This window comes from Lonchura striata, chromosome 3, assembly GCF_050655825.1.
Source record: "Lonchura striata isolate lonStrDom1 chromosome 3, ASM5065582v1, whole genome shotgun sequence".
In the NCBI taxonomy this organism is placed as follows: Eukaryota; Metazoa; Chordata; class Aves; order Passeriformes; family Estrildidae; genus Lonchura; species Lonchura striata.
The window spans coordinates 12,055,861-12,081,315 of NC_140705.1; the positions used below are offsets into that span (position 1 = coordinate 12,055,861).

A 25,455-nucleotide genomic window follows, 5' to 3' on the forward strand; every position below is an offset into this window, starting at 1 on the left:
CCTGCTGCCTGAGACAGGGGGATGATCGTGTTTTCAACCTCAAATCTTAGACCTCAGATTTATGAAGAATCTGACTGGGATTCAACACTTAAATAGATTTTTATCCTGTTCTGGAAGGAGATCCAGAAATTCAGTCTGGACTATATCAACGTGTATTATTTTAGTCTGCACTTGACCTTCAAATTCTAATGCCTTAAGTAGAGAAATTTGTAACCAAGGAAATGTGAATTATTTCCCTTATTATTCAGTAAATTTGACTCAAACTACAGAAAGCACCCATTCATTAGCACTCTAAAACTAGAATGTTGTCCTACTTCCTTTCACGTAATTTCTGTCTGTCTTTGATAAATGACTTATAGCTTCAATGTCAGATATCATGGATATACAGACCATAGTAGAAGAAATAAAAAGAAAAAAGCAATTATGGTCCTTGACAAATATGAAGAAAGATTTATGATTTCTCTTTCCTCTGTAGATGAAATGTTTCTTGCAGAACTATAGTACATTTCCCAGCAGTTCCCTCTGAAAAGAGTTATGATGGGAGGGGGTGGTTGTTCTGTCAAAGATCCCGGATTGTCATGATTATCTTTGGTTTTAATCAACAGTTTTGATACCTTTCAGACAGACCTAATTCTGAGAAAGTGCCGATAAGAATAGTGATAATGTTATGATTAATGCACATAATCAGGACTAGAAAGACCAAAGTTAATACTGTAGGTTGGCTACAGAATTGTCTACCCTGTTTAAAACAATGCTCAAGATTTCCTAAGCTTAGTTAGACCCTAGCCAGGTGAAGTATTGGAGAAAATATGAACATGGATTTTTAGTGAAAGAGAGACAGTGATTAGAAATAATCAGTTAATTCCAAATGAATTCTTTGGTCTCTACTGCAGAAGTAAAAATTAGATCCTGCATGACTTTTAAAGATAATACTTAATTTTCCATTCTTTGAGATTATATTTTCTGGATTTCTTCTTTCTCCATCTGCAGCCATCTGAAGTATACCAAATAAACAACCATGCACAAACCAGAAGAGTTTCTTATGTTGCTATAGATTCAGATTTGTTGCAGGCAGGAGTCATCCAACCAAAAACTTGCAAGGAAAACGTTCTGTGACATTTTTTAACAATTTAAGTTGAAAAACTAGGTGTGAAATTGTGAAGGTGAAAACAGCAATGAAATTGTTCAGAGTCTTTTACTATAAATATGTGATTGATTATTATCTGTCATAGTACCAAAACAATTGGTGGCTGGGGAAAGAGAAGGAAACTTGACTTGGTGTAGATAGAAATTAAGATTAGTTCAAAGCCTTCTGGTGTAACTATATCACATTGGCAAAATTATATGGTTTATGGACTGTTAATTAAATCTCCCTTCTCTGTGTCATTACAAATATCTTTATCCAGACAACCAACCCATAATTATCTGATGACTGTACATGGCTTACTGATGCAAAAGTAGACTCAAACAACTCAAAACTTGGCAAATATGACAATAAAAAACATCCACAACCAGAATACTTGTCAACTATTCACAAATAAAATTTAACTTACAATCAATTAATAGTCCTTGCATTTTCTGTAATCATGTAATGAAAATACTTTTATAAATATAGAGTGCAACCTCAGCCAGTCTGCTAATGACACTGGCACCAGGCTATGTGATATGATCAACCACCTGAGCAAACCTCATGAAGTTGAATCAACAAGGCCAAGCACAAGGTCCTGCACCTGGCCCAGGGCAATCCCAAGCACAAGTACAGCCTGGGTGGAGAATGGATTGAGAGCAGCCCTGGGAAAAAGGACTTGGGAGTGTTTGTGGATGAAGACCTGGACATGTGCACTCGCATCCTAGAAAGCCAACCACTTCCTGGGCTATATCAAAAGATTATATGGTTCAGATTAGATAATGGAGGAAAAATCACAAAGAGAGTGTCGCTATAGGACACGTGAAAGCACGATGCGAGCCACCTGCAAGGTAAAGAAGAAAGTTTATTTCTCCAACTCCAATTTTATACTTTCCCAAACGTGACATTGGATTGGAGAGTGAATGGGCCACCTCTCCAAAGACATTGGACAAACCACCAGTACATCAAGTTTCTCCACCCCCATAAAGAAATGCAAAACAATATGTTTATGGAAATTGTGTGGGAAAGTTCTCCAACAGAATGTAAACTCAGAAGGCTTTAGAAAATCTTAAGAATCAGGGTGACAAGAGAGGGGTTAGACACTGGAATAAGCTGCCCAGGAAGATGGGGGAGTCATCATCTCTGGAAGTGTTCAAGAGGTGTCTGGATGTGACATTTGGGGATATGGTTTTGGGGTGATTATGTTGTTGCTGGGTTGACAGTGGGACTACATTATCTTGAATATCTCTTCCAGCCTTGAGGAGTCTGCAATGAGCACTGTGACCAGTGGGTCAAGGCGCTCATGAGCCCTCCCCTGGAGTACTGTGTCCTGCTCTGGAGCTCTCAGCATAACAAGGATATGGATCTGTTGGAGCAAGTCCAGGTGAGGTCACAAAGATGCTCAGAAGGCTTGAGCACATCTCCTATGAAGACTGAGAGTTGGGGCTGTTCAGACTGGAGAATAAAAGACTTCTGGAAGAACTTTTGTCACCTTTCAGAACCTAAAGGGGATTCTAATGTGCTGGAGAGGGACTTTTAAAAGGACATATGGCAATAGGATAAGGGTAAATGGCTTCAAACTGAAAGAAAGCAGATTTATATCAGATAAAAGGAAGAAATTCTTCATTATGGGGTTGATCAGACACTGGCACACGTTGCCCAGAGAAGTTTTGAATTCGCCATTCCTGACAGTGTTCAAGGCCAGTTGGATGGGGCTTTGAGCAACCTGTCCTAGTGGAAGGTGCCCCTGCCCATGGGACACCTAGAAGGTCTTCATGGTCCCTTTAAAGCAAATCTATTATATGGTTTTGTGATTCTACATTCAAAGACTTTTATTAAGGTAGAACCACCTATGGATTCCTTGATTCTGTCTGGCTGATAAAGTTATCAAAGATAGGGATTTTTATTTGATAATAACTTTAAAACTAAAAAAAATCCCATTATTGTTACTATACTATGATTGATTTAATAATAATTATATGGTAATTAGATTTGCCCAGGAAATAAAAGCTATATCTGTGACATTAAAGTCTATATATTATAATGTAAGCAAAGTCTTTCATAAATGAGTTGTGCAAGGATGCATTTCTCATCACTTGATCCATAAAAGGAAAATACTTTCATTAAATAGCTTTGAGCTCCAGCAGCTCCAGATAAAAATTCGGTACTCTTAGAACAATGTTGGCTTTTTCTCTATATAGTCTCCTTATCTGGTCCATAACTTCTAGTATACATAACATTATTAGACTCCATTACAAGAAGCATTAAAATAGATCAGTAGAATATTTTAACAGTTAACAGGCAGAAGAATATTATAAAAATTTAGATTTTTGTGTCACTATAAATGCTCACTAAATCTTGATTTTCTTATTTGCTTGAGTAAATAAATTGTAATTGTTATGAGAGTTCAGACAGCTAAGATGATTTCTTTTTGCTATAGTAACCTATATTTGCATAGCACCTCTCCTCTAAAAGGGTGACTACATGTGACAGGTAAGTATTGCTTATATTTCTCTCTTCCCTTTACCCTTCAGTCACACCATCTTAGCCTCTCTTTCTTTTTGTCTACTATGTTACACCCCCTTCAGCATTACAGGAGGCCTACTGCTGATGGCATTGCTATTGTACTATTTATAAACAGAGAATGATAGTGAAATGGGAAAGGATAATTACTAAATATCAGAAAAGGCGACACGTGAAAGCATTCTATTGTTCTGCTATTACTGACATTCAATTTCTGTGAAAAAAATGAAGAAAACTGAAATTATTTTTCTTCACAATATTCACTTGTTCCAATGCTATCACAACTGCTTTTGTAATAAAAGATTATTAAACACCTTAAAGTAATCAGATAATTAATTCTGGAAAAAGCACATGGGATAGAAGGGAGAGTTTTTGTCTATAGTACAAAACTTTTATCACATCTACACAACATTGCCATCCATCAGACCAATTTCACTTGATTCTCTATGTATTTAATTTGAATTTTTTTTCCTGACTTCTATCTCTTGCTGTGGTGTTTTGAATGCCCACCAAAGCCACTTTATCACTGCCATCCTCACCTGGGCAGGGGAGAGAAAATGCAACAAAAGGCTTACGGATGAAATAAGATCAGGGAGAGATCACTCCTCAGTGACTGTCATGGGCAGAACAGACTGAGCCTAGGGAATTAGTTAAACTTATTACCAATCAAAAGCAGAGCAGGATAATGAGAAGTAAAACAACTTTTAAGACACTTTTCCCTTACCCCTCCCTCCCTCTAGCTTAATTTTATTCACAGTTCTTTATTCCTCCCTCCCAGCAGCTCAGGGAGGTGTGGAAAGGGGGTTATGGTCAGTTCATCACGTGCTGTTTCTCCTGTTGCTTCCTCCTCAGGGAGAGGAGTCCTTCCTCTGCTCCAGCATGGCGTCCCTCCCACAGGAGACAGGCTTCCAAGAACTTCTGCAGCATGAGATCTTCCCATGGGCCGCAGCTCCTTGTGAGTGGGTCCCTGCAGTGGATCCCTCCCAAGGGATGCAGTCCCTCAGGACAGGCTGCTCCAGCATGGGTCCCCCATGGGGTCACAAGTGCTGCCAGCAAACCTCCTCCAGTGTGGGCTCCCCTCTCCATAGGCCACAGGTCCTGCCAGGAGCCTGTTCCAGAGTGGGCTTCCCACAGGGTCACAGCCTCCTTCGGGCACCCACACCTCTGCTCTGGGGTCCTCCACGGGCTGCAGGTGGATCTCTGCTCCCCCATGGTCCTTCATGGGCTCTGGGGGCACAGCTGCCTCACCGTGGGCTGCACCAGGAGCTGCAGGACAATCTCTGGCTGAAGCACCTCCTGCCCATTCTCCTGCACCAACCTTGGGATCTTCAGGCTTGTTGCTCTCATGTGTTCTCACCACACTCTTCTGTGTCCACAATTGCTTCTTCCCACTATATTTATTTTTCCTTCTTAAACATGTTATCACAGAGCTGTTGCCACCACTGCTGATCGGCCTGGCCTTGGCCAGCAGTGGGTCCATCTTGGAGCCAGATGACCTTGGCTCTGTTGGATGTGAGTAAGCTTCTGGCAGCTTCTCAGCCCTCCCTTCTGGACCCTTTGCTATGAGAACACTGCCAAGCAAATCCAAAACATTTGCTCTCTATCCAAAACAGAGGGACAACAGACAATTCAGCTGTCTGAGCATGAGCATTCCTGTCCACTTGAGTTAGCCTAGAGATGCCTCCAGCTGCTGCTGCAGAACAGTGAGAGATGTGCCAAGACACATGCTGCAATTGTCAGCACCATGCAGGTGTTTGGGCAGAGTGGGACATCCCAAACCACGTGTTTAGGGGTCTGAATTGAGACCACACATATGCACATTTTCAGAATATAACTCATCCTCTTTCTTTGAACCATGTAGCTCACAATGATGAAGTGCATTAGGAGAAGGTACCTACCCTTTCTCTCCATTTAGCGGAGTTCTGGGATTTCACTTCTGTGGCTATGCTTGCCACTAAATATGTGTTCATCATGACAAAAATGGAAAAAAATTATTCAAACAGTAATATTTCATAATATCAAATTTAAAAATTGAATCCAAATTAGAAGCACCACCAACATCCAGTCTCCCCAAAAGTGTCAGTAGATGTTAAGGTTATCCTCCCATTGTGAAACTTAATCTTCTACTAGGAAAAGGCCATTGGAGATTAATTATTAGCAATGTCCTATGGGAAATTCTTTAAAAAGAAGACTGGAATACTTTTTGTGTTGCTGTTGCTATTGTCAGATATGTCAACACAGAAGATAATGAACTTTTGGGAAGAAACATCTATTGGATATTTTTGCAAGTATGTTAATAAACCACACAAAATTGTATCTACCATAAAAAAAGGAAGCTGGCACTGAAGTCCCAGCAAATAAGTAGTTCAAAAGTTAGAAAGTTAGACAGAGTTTAATTTCTTCCTCCAGTTTAGGCCTTTTTCTTTTTTTAATTTGCAATAACATTTGGCCACTAGTGTACATTTCCTGAGTGATCTGTTCAGGTTTATACAAACATACCTTAATAGTCTTTGGAGCATGGATTAGAAAAGAGGCATTTGACTTCTCACGGGCCTGTCCTAACCCCCACCCTGCAGAGTTGGTCTGGTGCCCCATTGCAGACTGTGGCTGCTTCCACAGAAGCTCCAGAGCCAGGCAAGGATCCAGTACAGTAGCTGAAGGTAAATCCTATAATTATTATTTTAGGTAGTATGAAAAAAGGCAAAAGATTTTTGAAAAATCATCATTATGCTGAATCCAAAGCAATTACTCAAACAGCTAATAATCCATTGCTTATTAGTACAACATGTTTTTTTCAAGCATCTGGATGTGGGTGTTAAATCCCAAACAGCTGTTAGTGATTCCCTGCTGTATTCCAGTATTTTTATTATTGTAATCCATGTATCTCTTGAATATTAGAAGCATTTTAACACATAGAGTTACCAAGCAACTGCTCAAGATAGCTTTATTATATGCACATTTCTTGCATGCTTCATGAGGCTGCTCTGTGAACAGAATTATCAAAGCACAGGAACAGAAGACAAGCTGGAGAAAGAGACCAGCTAAAGGAGACAGCAATTTTAGAAGAGTAATGCTATGAAACTCACTCTATTTAATAAACATCAAAGACTCAAAGAGCATAGAGGCTGTTAACCTTCTACAGCTCCAGGCTTCACATTCTGACATGTGAGTCTGGCTGCAAGCTTCATGCCACAAAAAGGATTCAAAAGACTTAAGTCTTTCTATCTTGGCCCTAGAATTATACTTGTGTAGAGGATACTCTCAAACATTCAACCTTAAGTAAAAACCCAATGACCCCAACATACATGAGCAGCTCAATATGACAGTTTGTATATGGTAGTAGTGCTTCTACAATTCAGTGTCAGTATTCCTCATTTTATTTAGTCTGGTTTTTGCACCCTTTGGTTGTACCTCATCATATTTTTAGGCATTTCTCCAATATCAAGAGGGCTCAGACCTTGCATCTTTTATAAAACTCAGATATTTCCTGTAATCACATGATTTCTTAAAGCTGCAGTGCTAGGAAGCAAGCAACTACATATTTATTTCATATATTGATCAGCATACTTTGATTATGGTAAGATTCTAAGAAACTGTCATACCATGGTATTTTTAGTGAACTGCCATTTATATACGCATCAATGTTTAAACTGTAACAAATATAAAATTTAATTAGATATTTGAGGAGACTATGGTAATAATATTCCTTTCCAGAAAATTAGGTGTTTCTGAGAATGATGATACCAAACAAGACTAGTGCATAAAAAAGTGAATATATGTGGCATGAAATGTTGTTCATTGAAAGAATTTGGGGTTTAAGGGTAAGTATTTTATTAGAAAATATGATTTTTTTTCAGTCTGAAAAATACAAGCTGTTTTTCTTTCCTTCTATACTTCTAACTCCAAGTGTATTATGGCATTGTAGAATGAATATTCTGTATTTTTTTGCTAGCAGTAACACCCACAAGAGGATCTGCAGGAGTTAGCACATCTCCTGCAGGGTTTGTGTTCAGGCAAAATTAAGAAATCTTTCTAGATAGCAGTTGACATGGAATAGAGCTATTTGTCTTTGTCCTGTAACCTTGAGAACTCCAGCTTCCAGGAACACCTTACTGCTATGCTAACAGGTCTGTTACTGACAGGCAGTTGTCTAAAGCTTTGCTGATTGCCTTGGAAGCAAAATAAATGCATTTACTGGATACTATGCTTGGACTCAGATTGAAGTTCAAGCAGAGCAAGGACCAGTGTCTGATCTACAAGTTGGATAAACTGCTTCTGTATAAATAAGAGTTTTCATGTAGAAATGCAGTATGCTTTCACATTGCTAATCAAATGGGATGAAAAGATGCTGAAAAGCTATAGCATCTGTATTTCCCATTAAATGTATGCTCACCTTAGAGTTAAAGAAAGTGAAAAGCTCTACAGGATAGCTTGAAAAAAAAAATGCACATTATTAGCAGGGCAAATGTAATAGTTTTTCTAAAGTATACTTCTGGTTCAAATTGATTTCAGATTACTTGGAATATGAATCCACATCAAAAGCTGTGACAATCCTTTCTTGAGCAATTCTCATACCATCGCTGATGTAGTTTTTTCCATAAATTGCCACCAGGGAAAGAGAGCGCTGAAGAAAGGATGGGATGACTTTCTGTCCCACACCTAAAACCATGGTGGGAACCATACCAACAGCTGAGCATGAGACTACAGCATGTTTCATGTGACATAAAGAGCATGATAAATCAGGTAGACTCACACTGGATCCTTTTAATTTTTAAGAGGCTTATCACAACATGTGAACCCTAGTTTTATGTTGAAGATTTGCTTATGGGATGCCTTATTTGGTCCATTAGTAACTGGCCACACAATTTCAGACATTAACATCTGCTTCTCTTCCACTAAGCAGCTCTGAAGTTAAACCTGCAGTTGTGTGTCATAAAGCATTTACCCCTCAACACTATCTGAAACTCAGCTTTGTTAGCAAACAGATCCACCCATTTTTTGAAGATGGATTAGCAAAAGTCAACACTAGAATGGCACAAAGCATTATAATGGTCATGCTGTTTCAGGCATCTTCTCTGGAAAATGCATTAATCAGCCTTTCCCCACTCACCTGAGGAATTATGCAGGATAATAAAGTTCATTTAAACTTCATTTCTTCAGACTGCTCCATTTCAGCTGCAGAAGGAGTTGTCAATAGAATATGCTTCTACTAAACTTCTTTCTATGTGTAATATCTGGAAAATGAAACCAGCTTTTTATTTCCTTTTGCATAATACATTAACACCCTGTCACCTATAAATACTCAGACTCAACCTCTTGTCAGATTCCATTTGTATTTCTATTTAATATTTTCTTCCCCTCCTTTCAGCACACTCTTTGATGCTTTTTGCCTTTTTACTGGCTTCTTGGGACCTTGTCTGCACATTAAATTAATTTAGCAACTCCTTTTGAATATTCCTGGTTTTAAATCTTACTTTTAGGTTGATTTAATTTCTGAAGTAATTTAAATAGGTGATAAAATACCCTAATGAAGATTTCTAAATACATTGGTATTCTGGAAAAAATACTGCAGATCACAATCATTCTCTACCTTAATCCAAAATAACATTTTATTTCTGGAAGTCTATTCCTACTGAGACTCTCCCTAGTGAAGTGAGACCATGATTGATGTTGAAAATATAATTAAATTAATAATATAATATAATGTAATTTTTAATTGTAACATAGTTGTACCATAGCAGTCTTTTTTAATTCTACTTTAATCATATTTGATATAGTTCCTGAAAGCTGTGAATGATTCTGGGAATAGAAGACTTCTTATCTGATTGACTTCTATTTTCTGCATGACCATTGCAATACAGAAGTGTCCAAAGACCTTCACAGTGAATACTTTTAATTAGATTAATATGGTCTGTTTAACTGAATTTGTTTCATCTATTTGTTGTACCTCTCATCACTTTGAGCCACTAACATGGGGGTCCCCACATCATTCCATTGGCTATGGACAGAATCTGGAGGATTAGAATAAGGAAAATTTGTCTCTCAATTTCTGACTTATTTTATCATGCAGGCTGCCTCATCTGGACATCTTCTCAGCTCTGGTGGATTGACCTCATTATTGGCATATTGAATCCACAACAGCCTCCTTTTCATTCTTGTCCTCCTCTTCTTCCTCCTGCTCCATGGTGTCATTACACGTCTGCACTGGAGAACGAGAAATGTCCCAGGAGGGACACACAGCACTGAGACCCTTTTCCTACACTCAGCACTGTTATCTTCCCTGCCTGTTTCTGGAAATTTCCAACAATATATCTCCAAAGCAAATCCTAGGGCAATCCTGGGGCACAGATATTGCTAGGAGGCAATATCATTAATTCTACCCATTTCCCAGATGCAAGCATCCCCAACTCTCACTCATGTGAGGCAGCAGGCAGGTTGTGCCATACCTGCAGAAAAACTGCAAAAATGGGGTTTTTTTGGGCCATAAGGTCATCAGATGTGAACATGTGGCTTAGTGCTGTGCTGTATAGTCACATGCAGTCTGTCACAGAGGAGATAGATCAGGACTGGGGGTTGTTTTAAATAATGAGTTTAATTTACTCGTTATTCTTTACTCCTTTGTCATCACCCTCCCAAAACAAAGAAATATTTATTATTAGCCATTTCTACCAGTGAAACTCTTTTTAGAATTGGCTTTAAACACACAGAAAATTACCTCAGTGCAATTATGCATATTGTTCATGACAGTCCTGGAAATCTTATAATTTCTTTTTGTTTGAAAAATACATATGTCCTTGTATACATATATTGCAACTGAGAAAAGCTACTGCTTAGCAAAAAAAGCATATTGTCAATGGAAAATTTGTCGCAATCCCAATTTTCTGCAGGCTCTTACAATGGCACATTTTTCTAGCAGCTTTTTTTACCAGTGCACTTGCTGAGAGTAGACAGATTCTGGGGATTTACACAGGTTAAATTACCTTATGACATTGTATGATTGCTTTGGAACATAGCAATATATCTACTGCATCCAGTGCTTGGGTCCTAGGCACTAGAAACATTATTTAAAGCAAGGAGCTGTCATGAAGATTCTGCACTCTTTGCCCCAATTCAGTTCAAGAGGAGGATACAGCTGCTTCATGCTTCCAAAGATTTTAGCAAAAGAAATAACATTTTTTGTTCCACACTTTTTATTCTGCTTCTCCTATTTACACAGTTAGGATACAGACTGAAATAAAGATTTCTTGCATTTAAAATGTAGTGAGATCTGAGCTCCCACTGAAGGGAGAGGGTTCAGGAGCTGTAGTTTTATTATCAATAACTTTGGACATCTGCCCCTGATCTTCCCCTAGGCCTGGGATTATAACAGTTATTTCCTGCATTGATGGAGGAGGAAAATAAAAAGAGGAACAAATGTCAACACAGTGATGTGTTTAAAAGGTCAGAATTAAACACAAAGTTAGATCTGCCATGGGACAGGACAGTAGTGCATTAAAAAGGGAATGACCATCCCTGAGGAAGTGTCCTGGCAGTTCTGCACCAGGGCAACAGCCAGGAGTTTTCACTGGGTTTGCCAGCAGGGGCACAGCTCCCTCCACAGTGGCAGCAGGGACAGTGACAAGCCAGTCTCCATCCTCTGAGTGGACTCCAGAACTCTGCCCAGCTGCCAGTGACTCTGCACTGTCCCTTAGGCATGGAGATGTCACAGCTCCAGCCTCTTGAAAATCTGCTAGAATTTCCAAACCATTGTCAGATCCCATTGACAGCAGACCTCAAGGCTCTTCTTTCTTGTATGAAAACAAAACAAATATCTGATATATCCTTGATTTTACTTTATAATATCTCATGTGACTGGAAACATGTCACTTGTAAATATAGAAAATACTTGACTTAATTTTTATTTTAATCAATATCTCAAAGAATATTCCCAAGGATTTTTGTTAATACTGAATTTAAGCAATTAATAGATGTGACTATTCTGCCAAATATTAATTAAGGTAGTATAGTGAACAATCTGTACTAGGACTAGACCTTTAAAGGATGTGCAGAAATTCTTCTTAAAAAACTGGTGCTTTTGTGGAGCAGTTAACAAGCCTTTCCACTCATGTTATGATGAAGCAGTTAGGAATTTATAGGAATTTCAAAGCAGTCTGGACCTCAGAGGATGCCATTAAGGGGCCTGCAGAAGACCTGTCAACAACTAGTCAATGCTCCCTCTCACCCATCCACCACCTAAAACTAATTATGAACAAATGTCAGTGAAATTATAATATTGGCTGCAGGATGATAAATCACAAAAGAAATTACAAAAAAAAAAAAAAAAAAAAAAAACATATAAAAGCCAAACCAAAACAAACACAAAAAGCTCCAAAACAAACACATTTTAAAAAAAAATCCCCATAAAACCCACCAAAGTAATTGTTTGTCACAGGGAAATATAAAAAGCAAGCTTTCCCTGCTTCTTGTTCTTGTTGTTATTGTTTTTGTTCTTCTTCATTTCTTAATATATTTCATTTCATTTGTTCTGAGCACCATCTGCTGGTTGTTGCCAGCAGAGACCCTTCCCTGGAGTGAGAACAGGTTATTCACACACACAAGCTGAGTGAGGCTGCCACATACGGACACCAACTTTTATATAAATCTCCTCCTAATCCTAATAAAACAGGCAGCTGGCATATTTATTTCTATACATACGAGAGTAGGTCACTGAGGCAAGTGGAGATGCTGCTTAAGGGCAAAGGCAAAACTAGTGCAGAGGGAAGGAGCAAAATAGAACATGTCTTGAATCGTATTTGAGAGGGATTCAATTCATGTGCCCTAGAATGCAAGACATTTACTCCATAAAGAGCACATAGCAAACAGAAACCACTTCAGGACAATTTCCACTTGTTATTTCTCCTTTGGTAGCACAGGATATATAGACCAAATCAAATATACTATCTACAGTGTTTACAATAAATAAATTCCTTCTACTTTGGATTTTATTGTGACTATATGAAGAATATGGGGGTCTAGATAATAGTATGTGTCTGCAAAGGGTACATCAAGAACCATCATTGTGAATGTTAATACACCCTCATAATTTCCTTAGAGACTTTCTTTTCTGAAATGAAAAAGATTATGAAAATGTTGCTTTTTTTTTCCTTCCTTAGTCTTATTGTGGTTGCTCTAGCATTCCAAAAGATAATCAGGGCTTTATAAGCAAAGAAATAGATTGCTGGGGGTCAGTGAGGGAAAAAAAGTGAGAAATCATTTTATGCCTTCCTCAAAAGATGAAATCAATAGTATTAACTTATTCCAGATGGCACAGCACTATTGCCACTGTGATCCAATTGAAGTAAAAACAAAAATATTTAAGATTTATGGAAAGATTGAGGAAGCTGATGTTCTCATTGCCTGAAAATGTTCTTGCAATGTCTGATAACATTAAAACACATTTACTGAGGGAAAGTCAGGGAATTGTTCCATAATATAGGTTGAAATGTATCTTTGGAAGTCATGTGTCCAACTCACCACTCAAAGTAGAGCCAGTTGCAAAGCTGAATCCAGCTTTGAAACCATAAGGTAGTCAGGGCTTTGTCAAGCCAAACTTTGTATTTGAGGATCAAGATCCCACAGTCCCTCTGGGCAACTCATTCCAGAGATTTATCACCCTCGTTATAGTAATTGGCTTTGTCTTACTTAATTGGTTTTTTAGCAGTCTGCATCTTGTGCCCTTTTCCCCCAGCACTGGAGGCTGTGCATGTCTAAGAGGCATCTGGCTCCATCATCACTGTAAAGTGTTGGAGAAAAAGCAATTTTCTTGCCCTTCTATGGGCTGGACAAACCCATGTTTCTACAACTGTCTCCATGTCTCATGTGCCAGTGCCCCAGTCATCTCGATGGCCCTCTGCCATACTCAGCTCAATTAAGCAGTGTCTTCTTTGTGCTGAGAAGCACAAAATTGGGTGTAGTTCTTTCAAGGCAGTCTTGGTGCTGCTACACTGAATAGCCATAGCAATCACATCCCTCTTCCTGTGCCTGTGCTCTTACTAGTGCAGTCCTTGATGTTCTTAAGCTTCACTGCAATACATACAAACCAGCTGCATATAAACAAAACACTGCTGGGTATTGTGTTGCTCTGATATAATTGTAATGTTGTTGTGTCAGACTATAACTGAATTTCCAGAGAAAATGTGTCATTAACTGCAGTTGTTATTTAATTAATAAACATAAAACGTAAGCCTTGTTATCTATTTTAAAGATGGTATCTTAACAAAGTTTTGTAAGCTGGAGAATCCCTCCTAAGAGCTATACAACAAAATGCCATTTGGGAAGACACAGCAAATGCAACTGCAGTAGAAGCACACACACCTTTGCACTGCTGCAGTCAGTTTCATCCAGCACTAATGAACTTTGCAGAACTCCTACAGAGCAGATAATTATTACATTATGCAGAGGGGAGGAACTGAAGCATAAATAAGCAACTGAACTAATTTTGAAGTCCACAGTTATGGCCTAAATGACCTCTTACTGAGTGGGAGTTTTAGGAATGATTTAATTAGAGGAGAACTGGGTCAAGGCTAAATGCTTTTGAAATTCTCAAGCTACCTTTTCTAACTCAAGGTCAAGCAGAGAACAGAAGTCAAAAGAAGACGCCACTCCTAATCCTTTAATTTATTCATGCATATCATACTCATAAACAGTGAATCTGATTCCTCCTACCCAGGTTATAACATTACCACTGGGAGCAACACAGAGTAAAAAAGGGGGCAAATTGGTTAGTTCCACAGTTCTGGGGAATAAATGTAGTCAGCTAGAGAGTGGATGGATGTAATAGTATATAGGGTTATTTTTAACCATTTTTTAATTCAGATATTTAGTGTTTATGTACAATACATTGGTATCCAGAACACTTTTCACATGTTGCAAATAAATTATATCCCATGAACACATTTTTATCAGGGCAACCTGTCAAGCTACCTTCATGACCACATATTTTCACAGCATAAGACAGTTTGCTTATCTTCAAATCCTCCAAATATCTTTTAGAAGCTCGAAGGACTTTTTCTTTCTATTTAATTATATTAATTTTTTTATAAAGTGAAAGAAAAGATCTCAAAAATGTTCCTGTGTAAACAGGGAGATTTTCTTTTATTGTTTTCTTAGAAAACACTTCAAGAATAATCCTAAAGACTTTAAAATTAGAGGTGTTTATTGTATCACAACAAAAATTAACACCCTTAAATGTCAATTTTATAAAGTAATATAACAGAAAAATCAGGAAATAACCTTACACGTGATGAGTGCCACAAGATGGCACTGCTTCATATCATCAGCTCGATTTTAAGTGTCCTAAAACTACTAACAGATTAACCGAGATAATAAATAAAACCAGCAAAAGATACATGTATAGGCTTATAAATATAAAATTATATTTATCAATGAAAAAAAAAAAAGTTTGCTAAATAGCAGATTCCATAGAAAGAGGCTAGAACTCATTCAGCAATGATATATTTGCCTCAATATTATCCAGAGGTGGAGAGGGCCTGGAAGTACAGAACTCATTAAGATTGTCTAGTATTATAGCTTTCATTGTGAAGTTTAAGATTGAGGAAATATTTGTCCCCACAGCATTCCACGACCTTTTTCTTTCCTTTGAAAGATAAAATTAATCTACACTGGTTTCTCTGGTCAGAAAAAGTATTTTGCGAAAGAAAGGAATTCTGTAGCATGGGCACTTAGACATTTGTCCAGTGTGTGTATTAACATTATTGGCAGGCCTAAGGAGAATTGTACCCAAGCTTCCCAAAACAAGAGCATGACACAGAGCATTGCATTTCCATCCCAGAGAACAGGAGTTTGTTTCAAGCTGGGAGAAAGGTGGATCAAAAGAACTTCTTGGACACACCCAATACATTCAGTTTGGTATTGCTGGTTGAAACTTAAGACAGCTGTTTATTGAGACCTAAAAAGTTGTGCCTCTGCTATTAGTGGGTTGCTCCATAAAGCTCTATTAGCTTTATTACTCACATTCCTTCATGAATGTCAAGATCAATTTTACCTGGAAGGGCTTGTCCTACACCTTCTTTGTATTTCTCAGGGAACACTGTGTTCCCAAAGGCCTATGGATGAAGGCAATCATTCCCACTGACTTCACTGGGAAAATGTGGGCCATTAAATCTTTGCCAGGTTAGCAGTCTAGCAGTACAGCCTGTCTTTATATCAAAGCAGGGGAGGACAACTTTCTCTCTTATGGGAAAGTGTCAATTTACAATATTTTTCAGGCATGTCATAGAAAACATGCCTAGGACATTTGACTGAGTTTTGAGTTGTAATTCATCACAAGTAGAGCTCTGGCTTCAAATAAAGCCAAAGATAAAAGGAAAATCCATGTTGAATTTAAAGCAATGTCAGAAATTCTTTCCTTTTTGGACTATTTAAATATTTTACCCATATTTTTTTCTACCTCTGTATTTGGAACATGCAGGAAAAGAAAATATTTAGCTATGAAATGTGCATGTTTGTGTACAACAATATTACCTCAAGTATGAAACATCAAATTCGATAAGCATTGCTAGAAGCTTTCTAAAAAGTATTAATTTGTTACTCTAAAATATTTCTCAGCTCTTTCTTAATAGTAGAATCATTTAGGTTGGAAAAGATCTTAGGGCTGAGTTCAACCATCAACCCAGAACTGCCAAGTCCAGCACTAAACCATGTGCCTAAGCACCACATCTACATGCCTGCAGGGATGGTGACTCACTTCCCCGGTCCCAAGGTTTGCCAGCTCTTCCAGTGAAGAGATTTTTCCTCATATCCAATCTAAACCTACCCGGGTGCAACCTGAGGCCATTTCCTGTAGTCCTGTTGCTTGTTACTTGGGAAAAGAGATTGACACTCACAGCACCACCCACCGTGGTGATGTCCACTGGCAGTCTGTCTTGAAAAGCTATGACTTCATTGATCAAAGTCTGTTCACCTCTCCTACTGGGGAAAAGATTTTCAGGCATTATTTTGGCAGCCTTCATGAAGAAAGAAAGCAAAAAAAAAAAAAAAAAGGGGGGGGAGTAGCATAAGGGATTTTGGAATGCTTTAATCTATTAAAGATAGGAAGCGAATAATAAATGTGAAGCTTGGCAAAGGGTTTCTTAGCTCAGATCTTTATGTATTTGCTGGGAAGGGAGGAGAGACAGGAGGGGGGAAAAACAGACATAGTGTTTGGAAGATTGGCTCAGAACCCTGAAATATGTGTTTGTAGAGAGTTCCTATTCTGCAGATAGTCCAGTCATGTCTCTAAGCAACAAGATCTATAAAATGCACTTTCAGTAACAGAGATTAAATTGCCTCAAATGTGCATAAATTTTAAGCCAGATCTGAATCTTTATTTAATGATTGATTTCTTGTCACAGAAAGTAGGGGAATAAATATTGTCATGGCTTTAAGACCTTCATAAAACATCTAGAAATATTTATATTCAGAATTCTGAGTAATGCTCAAATAGTGGGCAACGCCCTTTACCTGAAAAATTCACCTCTTGATATTTTGCAGAGGATAGTGCTGGCAGAATGTAGAAATCTGGATTATGGAATATTCATTTGTGTTATACTTTTATGCAAAATACATCTTTTTTTCCAGTGCTTGTGATCTAAATGACAGGAAAAATTTACATAAATAGTAATAACTGCATACTCTAAATCCAGAAATAAATTGAGTTGAATTATGAAAAAAAAACATTTCATAGGTCTGTTAGAAGTACACTTCTAGATTGCCACATGCAAATATGAAGTATGTTACGCCTATTCCATGTATATTTATATATGTACATAATTATATTTTTTTAAATGAAAAATATCACAGATTTAAATCTTTCTGGTAACTCGCAACATTCATTAAAAACTGTGCAAGAAACAATATTTTAAAATGGAAAACCAATGTTTTGAAGATTAGGAATAAACCAGTATTTATTGGACATGAAAATTTTACTTTTTTTGGTTTTTTATACCTGCATTAAGATAACTGGTAACATTTCAATATGACCAAATAAGTCTACTATAATTGATTGAATTTTACAGCACAGAAACAGCATTCTGTAGCACAGAATAGAGAGAAGATAGTAACAGCATATGAAAAAGTAGTAGAAGAGAAGACAGTACAGCATTTTAATATGTCAAATGACATTAAAAGGTATGAATTTTGCCATCATTATAAAGTTGGTGCTATTGGAGATATGGGAGTTTTATTTATTCATTAAATATGCCAAGGTAGGTGTATAGCAACAACATTCTGACTGGGAACACTGGGGGTCAATGTGTAGTCAATACAATTTGCTATATAACTCTATATAGAACAAGACAAATTAGCTCAGGTAGACAGGAACCTGGGGAGAGTTCAGTGTCTGTACCTCACTTGATAAAGTTTCTTTCATTGATAACATCCTCTGGACTGGATAATCTTGTCAAACAATAATAAACACCAAGCATACATACAGACTCCTACAAAAGCATAGGTGCCTCCATCTTGAGCTGAACTCTGTCCCAGATGTATTTCTAGAAGACCATTAGAGAGCTGACGTGATTGTCCACACCCTTGAATTCTACGATTGTTAGAAAGGTGTCCCTACCTGCCACTGCAGAATGGCCTGACATGTCTTCAAGGCTTCTAAATATGCATGGCATCCAAAAAAACAGTGTCTATTTATGTGTGAGCAAGTGAACAGAGAATATTTTGAGTTTCAGTATCCCTTTACAGCACAAAAATGGCCCAGCAAGCACCCAACATCTATAATTTTCCTGGCACCAAGTAGCTTTAGTGCCCTTCCTTTTCCCCCTTTCTTTTGTGGAATGTCTTACATAGTCTGGTCTCTGCTTTCAGATAGTTCAAATGGCATCCTATTTTACACATTTTTATATTATCTGATCTTGTAGAATAATTTTCTAAGTCAAGGAGGCTATGACACATTTTTAGATTGCAATTAAATGCGTCCTAAAGTACATGGTCAAAATAGGTCAGATGAATCACATGCCCATTTTTCCTGATTGTTTATACAGTATGGCTAACTCAGGTGTACACATCTAAAGTCGGGTCAGATGAATCATGCAGTGTGGTATCCCTCAAGGACAGAATTGGAGGGAGGAGCTGCATTCCTTCCAAAATGACTTGTTACCACAGTGTTGTCAGAAGCCAGAAAGATTAATTCCACTTGCATGTTTGTATGAAGTATGATCATCATTTTGCATGTTGTTATTTGTAAGTCTCAATAAGTGAAAAGTTTTACCATGAGAAAATAGGCATATAATCATCAATATTCAACAGAGCATTTTAAAATTATTTGGTTTAAAAGATGCAGCTAATCATGCTTTCACAGCATTAGTCTCAAACATATGGCACAAAATTTGTTGGCTTTATGTCTTTCTGCCATTCTGAACACAGGAGAACAGCAAGCATTTTGTGCAGCACAAGGGGGACCAAATAGACAATGACTTACTATGCATAAAACCTAGCAGTGCAAGGTCCATGCCTCACATAAATTAATCATTTAAAAAGGCTTCAATTTACACAGCTGGTTTATACCAGAATAATTATGATTATCATGTGATTATTTTGTTCTGGTACTAGGAGTCCTAGACCTAAATTTACTCTGTCCTCTAAACAAAGACTGAGAGTTGAATAAGGCCTTGCTGGGATGAATATTTTAGCAAGTGCTTTGTTCAGCATAGAATAATTCTCTTCACTTTTGATCCAATTCATCAAATCTTCCTTTATGCAAATACAATTCCTAGTGAAACTGGATTGTACACAGATCAATAAAATTATGGAAGTTAAAAATAACTGGCAGCATCCAGAAGTTCATCAAACAGGAGCAGAAGAAAGAGTACAAAGCAGGGATGAAGGGGATGAGGGAGCCTCACTGTCAAACTGGCTTTAGTGTCAAGAAAATGCCACGTGTACTGCTAGGCAATAAATTACTTCATATGGCCACGACATATGCATATGCAAGTTGCTACAGCTCAAGGGACTGAACAACCACAGAATTACAGGAAAATTGAAAATACCTTCCTGATGGAGTTGAGGACCAAGAAATCCTTAAAGAAGGAAAAGACATGGAGGACTAAACCTGCATATCCTTCAAAGGTAGTTCAGAAGAACGTCATGAGTTCAGATTTTTGTCAGCTCTTGTGCAGCATGGAGGTATACACATATCCTTAGCCAGAGGACTGTGAAGTGTCTATTAGTTAGTCAGACAAAAGATGAGAGGAACCTTTAGAGTCTAAATATTACATAAATGTTACTAGTATTTACATGAAAACTGTGTTTTCTAAGCCTTTATGGCAGTATTATTTACCTTTGCTTGTGTGCCTTCTTAATAAAAAGGCTGCTCACTTTAGCAACTCCCAGTTGGATGACCTGGTTCTACATCCCCAAAGCCTAGAATTTGCAAGAGTTGGACACCACAGTAATAGATTAAAGTTAAATTATATTTAACACCTTTCTATTTCTTTCACATGAATGGAAAACCAAGAGATCCAGAAAAAAAAGCTTCATAGACAAGAAAAAGATAGCAAAAATAATCTGTGGTTTGCAGTATTCAGGGAGATGTGAGTCTTTATTAAAAGGAAATCTTATATGCCTTAAGAATTATTTTTGGCTCTAATTTTAAAGCACATTAATGACTGCAAATGACTGTTACAATTGTAACATGGCATTTTTTGTGGCACCTCCATGCATTCGATATTATTTATAACTATTGTGTCACTGGGAAAGTTGAGAATATTGCATTTATTTTACTGTCTTAAATTTTGCATCCTAGGTTTTTTCACAAAAAAAGAAAAAAAAAAGGGAACAAAGGGAAAATAGCTTTGAACATGTATTCAAATGAAAGATAGTATCTATAAAAAAGATCATCTTGAAATAAGCCAGTAGACCTCCCAGGAATGTTCTATTACAAATATTGTCACAGTTGGAATGAATACCTCCTGCAGCCTAAGCCTGCTACCATAACTGGTCTTACTCTATTACAAGGCATCCCAAAGGGGAAAAAAAAAAGGAATAAAAAGTAGCGACATTTTAACAACGTGCAATGACTCTTAAGGGCTGTCCTCATTGACTATGACACAAACATCTAATGTTCCTAGTGTCACTTTCTACAATCAGCACTTTAGTACGTGCAGTAATTTTTTTTTTTTTTTTTTTTAAGGACATCCTATTTCACTAGATCTTTTGTAAGGGCTTTTTAGAACTGGTTGCACAGAAGCTGCCAAGACCCACATTTGCCAGTTCTTTGAACAGTTAAGCCTTCTCTCAAGTGACCTCTCTGGTCGCAGTTAGGCCACCAGCCCTACACTCTGTTCCTTTTCTTTTAGCATGCTTATAAACAAGAGTAACTGCAAGTGTGTGTCTACAAAGAAGAAAAGCCATACAAGGTTTGATCAAGAACCAATCTGTGCCTTTACAACTGCCTACAAACATTCAACTTGTGACAGACCTCACACTACATTCGAATATCTGGAGTGCCCCTATGGATCTCTGAGGCAAAAAGTGATGAAATGCCCCTGCAGGCATTTGCAGGTTTGACAGAAACACTGGCCTGTTATGAAGATTTAGAACAGACGTGTACAAAAAAGAGTCACTGGATTTTTAAGCAACTGTTAGGAAAAATAATTACTACTTTCTGACATAACCAGTGGGAAGACAGAATTTAGGAGCTTTGCTTTTCTCAGAAAACTTTTTGCTTGAGCCTAAGAGACACTAAATTCCATTAAACTTCATGTTTCTAACAGAAATATACTGTTAAATGTGTTTAATTATAACAGGACTGATTTTGCTGGCCTTGGCCATGTGGCACCATGGCAGGGGCCATGACTGACCCTGTTCCCCCATCCTGGGCTCTGGCACTGGAGAGTGGTGCTGCAGAGTGAAGCCACCCTCGGTGCTCCCCAAACCAACCCCTACCCCACACCCTGCTGCTCCACAAGACTCTGTTTGAAACACAGAGACCCCCAGCCCTTCCTAAGGTGTCTTCTGCAGAAAATGACTAGAAGAAGCTGAATATGCTGTGTCCTTTGCAGGGGAGCTCCTTTGCAGCTTTGATCCCAAGGAGATGCTGGCTGGCAGACAGAGCTCTGCTCCCACCCTCCGTGGGCACCAGGAAGGTGTTGACAGTTTGTGCTCATCACCAGGCTGGAGCAGAGAGCCTCTTCCTGGTTCCTAGTATGGGCTTGATTTGTAGAGGCTTGCTCTAAAATTATAGTAATTTTAAGGAAAGGTTTAGACCAAGGCTGTAGGAAGCACAACTGATGAAATATTGTATCTGTGAAATAAAGTGGGGATTTTGAGAACTAGTTTCCAGATTAAGATGTCTAATTTCAGCCTCAGACACAAATACAACTTGCAGTTATCACTACAAGCATCACCTATATGTTTTGAGGTGACAACTGCTACAGAAAAATAAAATTCTACAATCACAATATGATTTTGTGAAATACATTGTGAAATTTCTTCTTTTTCTTTAATTCATAGCACATATCACTGCTATAGCTATGTCAATTATCCCAGTCCTTTATTGCTGTTCTTAGCAACTTGTCCAGGCCATGATTAGCCATTATGGCTTGCTGAGATGCACATAGCACAGCACAGTACTAATGTTCCAGCTGTGAATGGGAAATCAGGGATGGATTTTTCCTTACTGCATGCAGGTAGTAATTAAAGCAACCAGAGATTTTCTTCATTGGATTCTCCCATGGCTCCCTGAAGTTCCACTCCCAAACTTTATTAAAATACAATCTGTGCAATGCTTTTCTGTGAGAGGTATAAAGTCCCCTTGAGAACAATTGCTTGTGAAGTGATGGGCTTTTGTTGTGCTTTAAAGTAGTTTTAATATTTCTGTATATACAAGAACACACGTCACTGTACACATGCAAGCACTTTGTTTGCAGTTTGGGTTTTATCAGCCTGTGCTAACATAAACATACCCTTGACAGTTATGTGACTATGTAGATACAGTATCATAACATTTTAAGACATCAAAGATGAATTCTCACTATTAGAGGGGGTTTGGGGTTCTGTTATGTGCACCAAGAAATGTTTACCAGAAGGAAAGGGAAACAGAATGCTCAGGTTTATTTAAGAAAATGTAATTAATATTGCTGCTCATTTTCAGCTCTTACTTTACAACTCATGCTTCATGTTTTCTACATAAAATCTCCTCTTGGCATATTTGTGACTTTTCTCAACACTGCAGACTAAAAGTTCAGTTCAGTACCAGCTAGGCTTGCCTTCTATCAATTTTTTCTATGACAAGAACATGTGCACATGTGTTTCCTGCTCGAAGTGAGATTCATATTTACAGGATATGGAAAGTTAGCATGACAAAAGTAATGACTGTGTAGGAAACTCACTTTCATTAGCCGGCATCCTATTTATTCCACTGCCACCTCCCATGATATGTCACATGCCATTTCAGACACCAGAGTTCTTTTAGTGAAAACTTCCTGCACAGAAAATGGAAACTTTGACAAAAAGCCCCAAAAACACCAAAAAACAACCCCCCCACCAAAAAAAAAAAAAAAAAAAAAAAACACACCACCGAAAAAACCACAAGCTGAGTTTACCCTGGGAAAAAAATTTATCAACGAGATCTTTCCTCAGATCTACCCACCCAGCTTGCTGAGCCCACTGATCACATATGAACTTGATCACAGAGGATTATGAAGAATTATTGGGTGTCATTAAAAAAGCCCACTTATTCTTTTAAACCCACTGCATTCTACTCACTGAGAGGACTTGCTGTCTCCAAAATACTTTTTACTAAACCTTTTAATTATGACTTAAGATGGATTTTTCTGGCAGTGGCTGAGGAAGGATTCCTGGACAAAGGAGTAACATCCAGCGACATTGGACAATGATTCTCAGCAGCTATCTATAGGATTACTGTGGGATAAAGAAGGACAGCAGTAAGTCTGCATTAATAAAACCTCATAAAATGGACCCAGAGGCACAATCACTGTGTTGGAGACACCACATTCAAGCCAGAGGCTGGGTTCATAACAACGGGGGAACTGGAGAGCTCACAGTTACTCTGCCCACAGATGGGCACCCCAAGAACTGGAAATTTAAGGGAAATAATTTTCCATGCACTTAACTCTTCTACATGTCCTCTGCACTAAAAAACTGGGCTCAATGTGATTGCAACTCAAAGCACTGAAATTAATATAAAACCAGGAGAAATTCCCATGAATTGGTGCAAATTGGTGCTTTTACTTTTTAAAAAAATATTTTTAGGGTTTCTAGAAAACAATAAGAAAATAACTACTAATTTAGTGCTGCAAGATGTGGCAAGCTTTGCATCTTTGTTTTAAAAATGAAAGTTTGGGATACTGATTTCACCCCAGAATCACCTGCAACCATTTTTTACAAAGGCTATAATACTAAAATTTAAAAGGATGTAATTTACCCACGTGATAAATTATATCTTGTGAAGCAAGATTTGACCATAAGTCAGCTCATATGAATGACTGAATTTAGACTCATGGAATAATATTCTTCTCTGCTCTGTGATGCATGAATTTAATTTTGCACAGTGGTACGGATCACTGAAAATGACCATTTCCAGGGTTATGGAAGAACTTGCCCCAATTAAAAACCATTGAGTGCACCTGAATTTAGGAACAAAAAGGCTGAGAATCAGCATAAAGATGTGAAGTTCTAGCTTCAGGGGGGGAAAAAAGTGTGAATGGTTCACTAGTTACTAAAATAGATCGAGTGTTACAACAGCAAGAGCTTGTAGACGTTACTTGTGTAATAAAAATATGGATGGCAGCAAATTATATTGCTGTGAAGAGCAGATGAGGAAAGACGCCTACTGAAACCTGATGCTGCCTTTGAACTTTAAAATTTTGACTTAATAAGCTTAGCAGTGGCGCTGCTTAGCAAAGAGCTGTCACGAAGGGCAGATTTGTTTCACAGCAGAATTGCTTTATTAAAAATCCTCAGCATTTCCATAAAGTCCTGATTCAGAAACAGAAGGAGGAGTTACACTGAACTTGACTGCTGACCTGACAGTGAGAATGAAGCTATTGTGCCCGGGACTGAATATGCATATCTGTGCTTCTCCCTGAGCTTCACAAGGCAGTTCCCCTCCAAGGGAGAGGAACTCTTTAGAGATCTGAAAGCTGCTACTGCCAGATGCTGAAACCCTGGAACAGACCCTAAACTCTGTAGGTTTCATGGCCATTAATAGGTTAAAATACAACTTTTAACCTTCTCTTTTTTTTTTCCCTCTGTTTGCTGTAGGGTAATCAATGGACTGCAAGCCATGTGCAGCAGCGTGGCCCATGGCGTCATCTTTGTGCTATTCAGCAAACTGCAAGCGAGATGTGTTCAATTAATAGTGAAGATTGTCAGGGAAGCAGAGCTGGAAACGCTTATTTGGTACTGCATGAATTGAACCTGCTTGTTTGAATAAAATACTAATTACCTCACTGACTCTTTTGCATTAAGCCTTCTGTTTATGCTGTGCTTTACTTGGTGGGAAGGAGTTGGTACAATTCAGCACAAAATGTGATACAAACTAATGCTTAGGAAGGAAAAAAACTCTAATGGCACATTAAGTGTTGTCAATTGCATGGCTTTCTCTATTATTGCTGAACTTTCAGGATAAAGAAAATACCATCTGTAATCATGGCTGCACAAATAGAACACACACAGAAAGGAAATTCATTCCCTCATCTTGAACCTCAGAAAAAAGCAAGGCTCTTTTCTGCTCTGCATGTGTTACTAGGAAGACTAGCATGCAACTAAATCACTTTTTCCCCCAGATTTTAACAGAA

The 25,455-nt window shown here is 38.0% G+C and overlaps 1 long non-coding RNA gene across 1 annotated transcript; it reads left to right on the top strand.

The window, feature by feature from the left end:
• Nucleotides 1-25,110, top strand: LOC116183495 (uncharacterized). The gene is made up of 2 exons (XR_004148130.3): nucleotides 1-2,510; nucleotides 24,920-25,110. It is a non-coding gene; the product is annotated as an uncharacterized LOC116183495 (long non-coding RNA).
• The last annotated feature ends 345 nt before the right edge of the window (nucleotides 25,111-25,455 follow it).